Source organism: Myotis brandtii, unplaced genomic scaffold, assembly GCF_000412655.1.
Source record: "Myotis brandtii unplaced genomic scaffold, ASM41265v1 scaffold17, whole genome shotgun sequence".
NCBI lineage: Eukaryota > Metazoa > Chordata > Mammalia > Chiroptera > Vespertilionidae > Myotis > Myotis brandtii.
In genome coordinates, this window is record NW_005356259.1 from 5,218,928 (window position 1) to 5,231,226 (window position 12,299).

The window sequence follows — 12,299 nt, forward strand, 5'->3', positions numbered from 1 at the left end:
AGTGCACAAAATTCATGCATGGCGGGGGGTGGGGGGGTTTAAAGCCAGCCTGCACCATCTCGCAATCTAGGACCGCTGGCTCCTAATTGCTCACCTGCCTGCCTGCTTGATTGCCCTTAACCACTCTGCCTGCCTACCTCATTGCCCTTAACCACTCTGCCTGCCTACCTCATTGCCCTTAACCACTCTGCCTGCCTACCTCATTGCCCTTAACCACTCTGCCTGCCTACCTCATTGCCCTTAACCACTCTGCCTGCCTACCTCATTGCCCTTAACCACTCTGCCTGCCTACCTCATTGCCCTTAACCACTCTGCCTGCCTACCTCATTGCCCTTAACCACTCTGCCTGCCTACCTCATTGCCCTTAACCACTCTGCCTGCCTACCTCATTGCCCTTAACCACTCTGCCTGCCTACCTCATTGCCCCGCCCCCGCCACTGCAGCTTTGTCTGGAAGGACGTCCGGAATGACGTCCGGAAGGTCATTCGGCTGTCCAGTCTAATTAGCATATTATGTTCTTATTATTATAGATTCAACCCTGGATCAATGGCACAGACATTTGTAAGCACTATATAATTCAAAAAATATTTCAAGTTGGTGTTGGCATGCATTGTAGGTATATTTTTGTAGCTGATTTTATTTCTTATGTTCTATTTTGGATAATGTTAAAATGAATTTGTGTTCCTACATATTTTACTTCAGAATGATTAAATTTTTCTGGAATTTAAAACATAAGTCCAATCAGAGCAATACTGAATGAGGTAATAGAGACATATCTAGAATTTAACCAACTTTATGTAAGAGAAAATACATCTTTATTTACTCTCTAAATAGACTTCTCTTTTTGAAAGATATCCACCAATGTTCTCCAAAACAATAAGCTAGGAATGAAATACATGTGATTATACCATTTTACAATTGTATCAATCAGAAGATTTCACTGCAAAACAACAGAAAACCAAACTAAATGAATTAAACTATCAATAACAAGAAGTCCTGAGATAGGGCTAATTCTGGGTTCATTTTAGCAATTCACCAAGGGGCCACTAGTTTTTTTTTCCTTCTTTTCGTTTTTTTTAAATCATTCTGTCCTGCTCTTCTCCACCTATTAGCTAGCTTTCCTCATGATCACAGATGGTTATACAGGTATCTTTTCACTTTTCAAAAGTTTGTATTATGCCACCTCACTTTTAAGTAGTATCTGCTTTCACTACCAGAATGAAATCCAAAGAGAATTTTCACTTTTACAAAAAAAAGGTGAAAAGCAAAAATAAAGTTCCACTGTTTGTTTTTCAGCCAGCTGTTACAGAGACAGCGTGCACCAGAGCAGCGAGAGTGGCACCACCAAGCTCCTTCCCTGGGAACTACACTCAGCATCTCAGCATACAGACACCACAGCTTTGAACTGAGTCTGTGAGCATCTGTGCTTTAACTCAATTTGTTTTCTGCATCCATTTGTAAGATGTGACCTAAGGTATCAGAAAGGCTAAGAGAGCTCCTAAGGGTGTCACACTTGGCATAAAACAGGACATTGTTAAGTGTTGCAATAATGATGAACAAAATAGTGTGCATGCATTGAACTTTTGGTCTGGGAACACTCAAAAATTTTCCATATAAATTCATATAATTGCTTCTTAATTTTACCCCATTTTTGGCTTACAAAAGTTTTCACAGAAACGCTCTACTTTCAGATAGTGGGGGAAACCTGTAGTTGCTCCAGGAATCACTGCCATGTGCAGTCACTTTCACAGACAGAATAGTTATGTTTGGAATCTTATTTTAAGAACTAAAATAATTCTCAGGAAGTCCCCAAAGGGCTTCACATTACTTTTTCTTTCTTGGAACTAAGCTTTAAGACATTTCCTAAAACAATCACTGGCAAAGAGATGGAATTACCTTGCTTGGTTTAGACTAGTCTAAGTTCATCCCCTTGGGATAAGGCCAACCTGATATGGAACACATGGCATAGCAGCACATCAACATGTGGATACTTGAACAAAACTGGCATTCTGTAGGGAGGAGGAGGAGGAGAAGTGCATTCCAGGTCGGCAACCAACAACATCTCTAATAACTTTGTGGTTTTCTAAACTCTGTCTGAAAGCATATTCAACTGAAGCAAAGCATCTCCTTAGTCAATTCTAAGGGAATCAATTTCTCTAAGGATAAAAGTTGCCAAATGCTCTTCACAGTAGATAATGAAGATGTTCCAATTAATTTTAAAAGGAAGACTTGAGATGAGAATATAAAAGGGCATTTTCTTGATTCATAAAAGAGGTTACCATATTCTTTGAAGTATCAATAATATCACTAATTTTACATAGTTTTTATTAGGTTGTATGGTACATACACACTTTACAAATTCATATACAGTGTTACCCCATAGCAAATTAATTTGATGTATGCAAAATGGCTTTAAATTTAAAACATTAATATAAGTTAAAAATATTATATTCTCCATTTCATAACAAAACCTCTTAGGTTCCATGCTAATTAAACTTAGTTTTTCTTGACATTTTAAATTTCTCAGTAAACAACACCAGTACCTGTATTTTAGCTAAACAATTGGAAGCTAGGTATTATTTACAGTCATGAGCTGCTTAATGACAGGAATATGTTCTGATAAATGCATTGTTAGGCAATTTCATCATTGTGTGAATGTCATAGAGTGTACTTACACACACCTAGATAGTTTAGCCTACCACTATAATTGTATGTGCTATACTTTTATATGATTGGCAGCACAGTTGGTTTATTTACACCAGCATCACTACAAACATGTGAGTAATGCTTTGCACTATAGCATTATGACAGCTACAACCTCACTAGGTGATAAAAACTTTTCCGCTCCATTGTAATCTTATGAGAACACGGTCATATGTGCCCTCCACCATTAATGAGACATGATTATGTGGCACGCACATGACTGTGACTTACTTTTAAATAAATACTTATTTTGAATTGCAATATACCATATATTCATAGCATGCTGGAACCAGTCCTCTCATCCTACGCTGAGACATCTAAATCAATAAAAGTTTAAACCACTCTGCAAATGTGTTATCAAGTTCATGAATAAGCATGCCCCTTATCTCTGCTCCTTCTTTGGTTACATTAACATTAGAGCATTACCTAGTTATTATGTAGTCCACCAGCCACTTTGTATTGCAAACAAAAATAACCAAAATCCAAACTACTAAATCTGACTTCTTATTTTCACTTCTTAACAGCTAATATGTATAAAATATAGATATCATCTGGGTTACTTGATTTCATTATGTCTTTATGGTCTCTCATTAATAGAGCTAATAAGGGTTAAAAATACCACTCACATTTGAAAATTAATAGGTGACTATCAAGCTTTCCAGCTAGATTTGTCACACATGGAATATTTTATGTAATTCTTTCCCTAAAATATGAATGTTCCTTCACATGCATAAATGCCTTTCTGGGACTACTGATTTACAAAACTGGCATTGAATCTTTGTGCTGGAGTATATGTTCCATGTATACTAAGAAGCAGAAGACATGTGATGATAGAGTGACTCTTCACCCTGAACTGAAGAAAAGGAAAGCATGGGTACTTCCAACCAAAAGAGATCCAGCTATAGCTAATGCTTCAGAAGAAATGCTAAGAAAGAAGGTTTTAGTCTTTTAACTGCAGATGGGGAAGAGCATCCTGATAACAGTCTTGCACTTCCAGAGGGGGACCAACTTCTTTCTGTCTCTTTAGATCCCAGTCTTAACACCAACAACATGGCCACCCACAAAGCACCTGGACTTGCTAGAAAGGTAAGATTACAGTTACTCATGTTTAGGTGCTTTGGGAACTAAGCCAAGACTTTAGGAGCTTTTAGTGACCCTTTCAGCTTAAATTCTAGGTATTTTTAAAATAAATGTCTAATCAAGAGTTGCTTTAATATCCTTACATCACAGACTGCAAAGAAAGGGAGACCGGGGTCAACTGTGGACTGATTAGAATGCTCCACAGATGCAACTTTGGACATTTCACATTTCTGAAGTTTGCTCGTGCTTGCAATTCAGCTAATAAGATTTTGACAAGCTAAGGTATGTTGCTAGATTAATCTGTGTTTATACACATCCTTGTATTAATATATATACTCCAACTAAGTATGTACCTCCCTGTGAACAACAATGCAAGCTACCAGGATAAGCAACACTGCTCACCTGTAAAGTGAAAAATAATTGTTAAGAATATAAATAACTGTGTGTGTTTTCACTTAGGATTTTTACTCAGACATTCTCTATGATCTCTTAAGTGATGATTTAAAATAAAAACAGGTTTTATGCTACTCATAATCCACTTAAAATAATTCATTTTAACATTTGGGAAACTCGTTTTAAGAAGCTTCTTCAAACACAATGTAATACGAAAAGCAGATAAATAAAGTATATATTTTGTGTGTTTTTAAATTAAACAAGTTTGATTTGTCCTACTTCATTTCATAATCACTTCATAAAATCCATCATTACTTATGAAAAAGTCTCTGATTCCATGTGCATGAGTTTCATTAAAGACAGTTAAGAAGTTCAAACAATTCTCCCACAAATATCTTCCATATAGCTTTTACTTCACACTATAAAGGGTTAGTTTTTCTTCTGTCACATGTTTGTTTTGAGCTATTATTGGATATATAATGACTGTCATGGTTTTGACAGTGAATTTTTTAAGTAAACCAAAGTAACTGAAAATGACAAGACTTGACATGAATTCATGTAACAATTACAAGGAGAAATGTTTTCCAAAGTTGAGCAAGCCATACAATTATTTCAAATATTAAAAGAAATTTAATCATTCATTTAAAATATCCACTCATTGGCCTACTAGATCCTTGAAAGTAAATTCATTGGATTCATTTGAATTAATATTCAATCAGTTGTCCAAAAAGGAAACATTTCTGTTTCTTCTAGACCAGGGGTCCTCAAACTTTTTAAACAGGGGGCCAGTTCACTGTCCCTCAGACCGTTGGAGGGCCGGACTATAGTTTAAAAAAAAACTATGAACAAATTCCTATGCACACTGCACATAACTTATTTTGAAGTAAAAAAACAAAACGGGAACAAATACAATATTTGTATTTGCATGTGGCCCGCGGGCCGTAGTTTGAGGACCCCTGTTCTAGACTATATAAAACAGTTAACACTGTATATGAAAATTAACATAAATTTTTATATGTTTTAAAAAATTAATCTTCAAATAAAATCTTTTATAAAAGTTGATAACATGTCAATAAAATTCAATAATGGAAGCAATTACTAATTATCTGTTATGATATAGCAGATACATATCCTTATACAAATATTTTATTACAATTTAACAGACACATATCCATCTATGCAAGTATTCAGTAATTATAAACCCATCAGTAAATGATATATATAACACTAATTATAATTTATTTTTATTACAGGAAATATCACATCAGTTCTTACTGGAGACAAAAAAGAGGGAGCTGGGAATGGAATGAAATAAATAAATAAATACTAATTTTAAAAATCACAATACTAAGAAAATTTTAAGAACCTATCCCATACTTCTTATCATGATAAAAAGGCAGACTATAGCTAAGAAATATTTTAAAAATTAATATTGGACACTGGAACTTCAAGGCAGAGGTTTCTCTTGAATTTTAAAATAGGATTAATTCAACTAAAATGCTAAAATCACCAGGGCGCTGGTAGTAGATATATTGTTGGTTGCTTCTTCTTGAAGGTGTTAATATAGAGAATTATTTATATTGAGCTATTGTTATTCTCACAAATGCAAAGTAAACTTCTAGATGAATTTTTATGTACTTTTCTCCATTGTACATTGTTGGCTGTACTTATGAATTGTTTTATTATTGCTCTTCTTTGTGAGATACTTGATTTCTAGCTGAGAAGTAAAAGTTCTGTCATAAAATATAATACTGACATCTAAATATAGTCACATGTAAAAAGTATAAATAAATTCCTAAACTTAAAATTAGTGAATTCTTATAGGATTTCTATGCTTGTCAAGTCTAGAATAAATGATTCACCAGCTGTTTAGGAGAAAAGATATAGATACAAAGGGAATAAATTACTGGGTGAAAATAAATTATGGCTAAAGTATAAAACAGCAAATCTTTTACATAAAAGCAGCATCAATGGGAGTTATTTTTAAAAGGTAAAAATATGTTCCATTCCACTTAATTGCATTACTCTTCATATTAATGCTTTTCAAAGTAAAGCATTTATTTTACTTTACAGAAAAACTTCCAGAATATTTTACTTGCAAATTACTCATACTATTAATTAGTCAACCATTTTCATAGTTTTCAGGTAGTCTTCAATTAAAAATAAAATATCTTGAAAGTTAAGAACATTTCATAATGTCACTAACTCAAAATAACCAATAAGTTCAGAATAACATTTATTAACATTTACATAATGCTTATATTCTGCCAGACACTACATCATTTAAATGCATTACTTACTTAATATTCCCAAGTTACTATTACTACCCCAGGCTAGATAACTTGGCTCCATAGCCAATACTCAGTGGTATACTGAGTATTCAAATCTAGACAGTCTACTAGGGAGACTATACATTTATCCACTAATCTATCCCATCTCTAGAGGGATAATTCAGCCTGGGTCTACTCTTTTGAAAGCCATTGTTTTCAAGCAGTCAGGGTTATCAAATGTAACTTGTTTTTACGCATTATGAAAGCGAATGTGTGAGTTACAAGCAACTAAAAGAAAACTGAGCATAATAAATACTGGTATGTCAAAAGATTGTACAGTATAAATGTTAAGAGTAGAGATGATGGCACTTAAATAACTTTAGCTGCAGTTTCAGCCTGAGATCACTCTCAGTCTAAACAAACACATAAAAAGCCAACAGTCATTTTAACATTCAAGGTCATATCATTTAAATTACATACACATACTGAAAAACTACAATAGCACTCCCCACAAATTATGCCCAAAGACAATTGTCTCATTAACCTTGTTCTAAAACATTAAAGATAATTTATTATAAAATAGTTAACTGGTCAAATTGTTCAACCAACTTTATTATTAGTCAATAAAATTCACAGACCTTAAATTTCTATGCAGAAATCAATCTTTCCTGGAGAAAATTTTACATAATTTATTTTTACCTTTCCAAATAAAATGTAGAGGGGTTTAACGCTATGATTCTAGCCTGATGTCAGTCAAAAATAAAGTATGACAATAAATGTAGATCTACTTTCCTTTAAAGGCATCTTTGAAAGGAGCAATAGAAGGGAGAGCAATGGACATCTTATCCAGAACTGAATTTCAAAGGCCTTATTCGGCCTGTTTTCCACATGAGAAGAATTAGAGAACTTTTTGCCTTTCATTTTCCATTATGAGAACCTAAATGGGCCAATAAGTCCAGGCTATGTAGGTCCCCATGTGGTAGATGCAGTAGCAGCTATAGTGTGAGGAATGTAGGACACAGTAATCTGTGCAGCTGACTTTTGTGAACTGTAGTGGCAAATTTAAGAAAAAGAAAGGAAGGAAAAAAAGAGAAAAAGAAAAAACTTTAGCACTCCAGCTAAATCACTCAAAAAACTTCCTTCAACTGGGTCTGCTGCATTAATGAGATCTTAGAACAGAACTGCTGATTTAGAATTAAATACTTTGGTGAGGAGCTTTACTATTATAAACTAAAAAGCCATAGTTTATAAAAATAATTGGATGTGAAAATAAATGCTATTTTTTACATGAATCATCACTCTGGATTAAAAGAAGCTTAAATTAAAATGGAATCCTCTGAATTTAATTAAATGGTTTTTTTAAATTGTTTTAAAGGCACTTAAATAATGTAGAAAAGCTACATCTATTTTGTCTAGTAATTCAACTCTTTAAAAATTGTGGTAATTTAAAATTATGACAACTCTAATGTAAAATTAGCCAAAAGTAAATAAAATTTGAGTAAACAATGCAATTTTATTTGGTGCACATTTTATCAATATTCTTGTTATTCAAATGTCTCCCCCTTTTTTTTTTGCAAAATCTGCTTAGTTTAACTGATTTTGCATGTAGTTTTATATAATACCCAATATTTGAATGAATATTCAAAAAAACAATTATCTCATTATTGTTAAACCAATCATCTCATTATTTCTAAAAAATACCACTAAACAAACCACAGTCAAACTTTTCAGCTACACTAGTTTATTGGCTCTCTAAAAATAAGTCTACTGAGCCAAAAGTTCTTACAAATTTTTTCAGCAAGTGAAATATGTAGTGAAACCCATGACAAACACACTATATCTAAGGTGCTGAAAATTTCACTTTGCCTACAATGGTAAGTAAAATAAACATTTATTATTTGATAAGGGAAAGTATTATTTCAACAAGAAATAGTATATATGAATCATCACATGTATAAGAATACTACTGCCCAGTGCACGAATTCACGCACACTGAAAGGAAATTAATTAGAATATTTAATATCGCTATTCGCCCTTTCTCTATAATAGAAGTGTCAACCAAATTCATGATCGACAATGATAGATGGAAACACATTCATGTGATTGGCGCCAGTGAGAGCTTTATATGTATTGCGCATGTGCGAGTCAATTTAGCCATATATATGTATGTATGTGTGTGTGTGTGTGTGTGTGTGTGTGTGTGTGTGTATTAGAATAAACTTGCTTAATTAGACCTGCTTTCTGATTTAGCTAAACTTTTTTCCAGCCCAGTGAAGCACCCCGACTTCTCTTTCAGGTAATTGTCAGCAACACAGCAGTAAATATCAACACAAAGCAGATTATTATTGTGGGTCACGCAGGGAGAACAAAGGGTAAAATATTTAACTGCAGCAGTGTTTGATTATATTCTGCGCAGTGAGAAAACCTAAAGTCATTCTCAAGGTCCACCATTTCTTACTTCTTTTCAGTCGAGTCAAGCTTCTAAACTTTCTAAATCTCCGTTTTCTGGCTAATGAGAAGAAAATAGGATTCTACTGAGTCTCCTATCTACCTACTCCAGGACTTCTGTGAGGATCAAATGAGATGAGGCATGGGAAAATGCTTCACAGACATTGACTCGAGGGCCACAATGGGTTCTTAAACTGGACCGGAGGGCCGGAACAAAAGCATGGATGGAGTGTTTGTGTGAACTAATATAAATTCAAAGTAAACATCATTACATAAAAGGGTACGGCCTTGTTTTTTTTTTTAGTTTTATTCATTTCAAACGGGCCGGATCCGGCCCGCGGGCCGTAGTTTGCCCACGGCTGTCCTAGGCTGAAGAAACTGCAAGGAGACTAGTCGTTAAGGAGAGGAAGCCAGGCATTGCTACTTGCCATCATTACCCAGACGGACATTTAGCATATTAGCCTTTTATATATATAGATACAAGAGAATTATATTTTCCACAAAAGGTAAAGAAGCCCAGCCGGTGTTGCTTAGTGGTTAACTGTTGACCTATGAACCAGGAGGTCAAGGTTTGATTCCTTGTCAGGGCATCTGACTGAATTGGGAGCTCGATCCCCACTGTGGGGCATTGGGGGGGCGGGGAGCTGATCAATGATTCTCTTATCATTGATGTTTCTATCTCTCCCTCTCCCTTCCTTTCTAAAATCAATAAAAAATATTAAAAATTTTTTTTTAAAGCTAAAAGAAGGTGTTTGTTTTTTGTTGTTGTTGTTTTGTCAGTACTGACTCAGGAGGTGAAACAGGCTCCTGTGGAGACTCTGTGAATATCATTACCAGCATCAATCATCAATGACCCAGTGAGACCTGGAACTGTGGGTTCATACAGAATAAAAAGAACTTTTCCCCTAAAATCCCTTTATATGCATATGTTCCAAGGAGTTCTAAAAGCAATAATCTTACAAACAAAATATACAGAAGTTAAGTGATCAGAGACTACCTTGGACGGAATCATGGCAAGATTTAAATGATAACTAGCCCAGGTCCCCATCTTTCACAGGAATTTATGGCATATGGTCACTTAGGGCTCTTCATAAACACCCACATTGATGCAGGTCTCATGAATTCATAATATAGCCCACAGATGTTTGGAAAGCTCTGTTAGAAAGATCATCTTCTTTATTAAGATAAAGAGGCTTTATCCTTTAAAAAAAATATCCCATAGATCCATCTTAGTTTTGTCCTGTGGAGTGTTGCAGGATAGTCAGAATTCCTTTTCTTACCTGATAGCGTTCATGCCCTTACTTTTAGAAGTTAAGTCTTTCCACTGGATTTTATGGAAGTGAGCTACAATACCCAAATAATCCCCCTTCCTTTATTTTCTGGTCACATTCTTGCTGCTAGAGTTACATTCTGCCAAGGTCCATCTCAAAAGGTAGTGCTCAGAATAAATACAACATTAAAATGTGGTCATCACTGCAAACTCCAATAGGACAATCACCTCCCTCGTTAGCATACCATCATTAGTCAAATTTTAAAATGCATTAACTTTTGCAACAAATTTCTACCACAAATACCAAGCTTGTTGCCAACAAAACCATGGTCATTGATTATGTAGTGGATTTCCTGGACTCACACCAGAACTTTACACTTATATCTATTGCTATAAAATAGTATTGTGCCATCAAATATGTTAACACGAATCCCTATATTTGAGGCTTATGTCATCTTGAAAAATGCCAAAATGCTCTATTTGCCTTCCTTCCTAACTCATACTCCTTAGTTTCACAATTTGAGCAATGTTGACCTTCAAGTCACTGTTTACATTAGCCTTTCTCAAGTCATCATCTAATAATACTCAAGAATCTCCAATGAAAACATTTTCTTGTATGGCAATTTACATTGAAGAAATTTCACCTGAGACATCGTTTTTCACTTGTTTACTTTTAAAACTGGTTTTATAGAGAACATCTCCCTACGAGTGCGTCCTGACAGTTCATCTGGAAGTGAGACTAAGTGGTTGTTCAAAACACAGGCAATGATGTGCTCAATTCCATCTCTGAGGCAGGACGAACAATGTCACACCACCAGCAACCCTGTCCATGGATAAGAACATGCACATACACACACAGGGCACATGTGGAAAACAAAGGTACACTACTTTATTCTAGTTAGAGTTGTCCTCTTTACAAGAAACTTTTACCTCCCTCTTTCTTCCCTCTTTCAAGGCCGTATTTTCTTTCCAGCAAAGACAATTCATTAGTGAGAGTTCTGCAAGATCTCAGCCTCTATACGTCCCCATCACAGCCTTCCAGTTATCTGAAGCTCATCTATGTGGCAGGCCTGAGCTTCTCCATCCAGCCCCTCCTCAGATACACGACCCCGCCTCCCCCCAATCCGACGCCAGAGGAGGGTGCAACCACAGAGAACTTCCACTCCAACCGGGCAATCCCCGAGTAGAGTACATTCGGGTGACCGTTTCTCTCCTCCAGACACCCCAACGCTAGAACCCCTTCCTCGTGCCGCGCCTTCTCTGCGAGCCTGCTCCCTCGGGCCAGCTCGGGGTGCGCGCCCGGGTTAGTCAGTGCGCACGTGACGCGCGGTGCCCACATGACACGACCATGGGCGGGGGAGGGGGTCAGAGCGGCGAAGCAGGGAAAAAGTTCAGGAAGACCGGTCAAAGCGCCCAAAGCGGTCGGTCCCCTCTGTGCTTGGTCAAGTAGTGGCTCAGGGTTCCCCAGGGGACGGCTGCGGATCAAGGCACTTGACAAGCTCTAAAGAGGAACCAGGGAGAGCCAGCAGCAACAGCTCCTCGTTAGTATAGTGGTTAGTATCCCCGCCTGTCACGCGGGAGACCGGGGTTCAATTCCCCGACGGGGAGGTTGGAGCTTTTTACTAATTCCCTTTTCTCCCCTATTTTCCTTGTAATTCCAACAATATGCTAATTGTTTGGTAATTGTATCTTTCTAAATGACGATTTTTATCCCCTCCGCTCCCTATTTCCCTTGTAATTCAACTGCGCGACATTGCTGACAAATACAACAGACTCATTTTTTGTTAAATTTCTTTGTGTGTCTTTTCTAAATGATGACTTTTAAGCTTAAGTCTCACCATGAAATAAGTGCCTACACTGAGAGCAAACGCTTTATATTGTTGGCAAAGGAAGAAGAAAGGGGAGAAAACGCCCAGGCGGACCTCTGGGCTCGCTCCCAGCCGCTGGCTGGCAAAGGCGTGCGCGTGCGCAGTGGCGCCCCGCCAAATTACAACGGAGGAAGGTCACGACCTCGGCTCGCGGGCCCCGTAGGGGGGGGGGGGGGGGGGAGGGCGGATGTCGGGCGCAGTTCTCCTCTCTCCCCGCCACCTTCCGCTCCTCTCCGCCCAGCGGGTGATGCTGCTGCACCCTCAAGT

The 12,299-nt window shown here is 36.8% G+C and overlaps 1 non-coding gene across 1 annotated transcript; it reads left to right on the plus strand.

Annotated features, from left to right (window-relative positions):
- Positions 1-11,700: 11,700 nt before the first annotated feature.
- On the plus strand, positions 11,701-11,772 carry TRNAD-GUC. The gene has a single exon. It is a non-coding gene; the product is annotated as a tRNA-Asp (tRNA).
- Positions 11,773-12,299: the final 527 nt, after the last annotated feature.